Genomic DNA, 1145 nt, shown 5'->3' on the forward strand with positions numbered 1-1145 from the left:
ATCCTCAATTATTCATTTTCTCTTTACATGTGATGAAGTTTTATCCCTATCTCATTTACACGCTGTATGAGAATGGTTTAAAATTGTAAGTGTTTATGACTCAGTTGTAAAACCATTGATTGTGTGTGTGTCTATACTTGATAGGAGGAGCACTTGAGACCGAAGTTCCAGTTCTATATATGTACCAATAGAATCAATTTCCACCAGTTTCTTTAAACCCAATAACATAATTTATTTGTAATGGGCTGGATGGAGGAACATGATCCATGTAAAAAATTGTTATCGTTTTACTTGAACTGAATGCTCATAAAATATTGGAGCGGGAACTAATTGGATAACAGCACTGCTGGCAACATTTGCGGAATAGATTCGTGCAGCCAAAACACACAATGACAATCTGGGACTGTGCGGCACCGAATACTCGGGGAAAAACAGTTAAACACTTCGTCCCTGGGTGGGCTCGAACCACCAACCTTTCGGTTAACAGCCGAACGCGCTAACCCATTGCGCCACAAGACTGATGTAAGTCAAACGTGCAAGACATTAAAAACCAGGGTGTCAGTCAGTTAAAGCTTCAGATTGCTCCGACCGGGATGGAACTTGTCCACTCTCAGTTGTACTTTTCCCAAATAAATGGAGGGACATTCATTGAGGATGCGTGGAAGCAGTCTGGTCCCGCACACTGCAGACACTTCCATGTCACCACCAACCAGCTCTCCCACAACCGGTGTGATCAACCTTCCAGCCTTCCGGTGCCTTGTCTGTGACAAAGTATTCTGATTGTCCCGAAGCCAGTATTAGGTTTGAATTCCTTTTTAGCTCCTGACTGCGGATATTCCTGTGATTAAACGGGTACTAAATGCTTACAGGGACAGTTGGATTCACCGTTTCTTTGCTTGGTGAAATTTCAAAGATTGAAAGCAACGCACATCAACCCCAAACGTCCCGTGAGATGGAAGCCCAGTTGCTGTTTCAAGCATGAATGCAGGTACAAGCAGAACTTATTCAAAGAAAGTCCAAGTCCCTGAGACGCCTGATTATTTGCACCAAACTCATTGCAAAGAGATGAGGTACATGTTTGGTGATCTGGGCACATCTTTCCCCAAACTACAACACTTCAAACATAACTCAATGGCTGTAAAGCG

General features: G+C 43.1%; 1 non-coding gene across 1 annotated transcript; it reads right to left on the bottom strand.

Moving 5' to 3' along the window:
- Nucleotides 1-445: 445 nt before the first annotated feature.
- Nucleotides 446-518, bottom strand: trnan-guu (transfer RNA asparagine (anticodon GUU)). The gene has a single exon. It is a non-coding gene; the product is annotated as a tRNA-Asn (tRNA).
- Nucleotides 519-1145: the final 627 nt, after the last annotated feature.

The sequence above is a fragment of the Pristiophorus japonicus genome, unplaced genomic scaffold (genome assembly GCF_044704955.1).
Source record: "Pristiophorus japonicus isolate sPriJap1 unplaced genomic scaffold, sPriJap1.hap1 HAP1_SCAFFOLD_252, whole genome shotgun sequence".
NCBI lineage: Eukaryota > Metazoa > Chordata > Chondrichthyes > Pristiophoridae > Pristiophorus > Pristiophorus japonicus.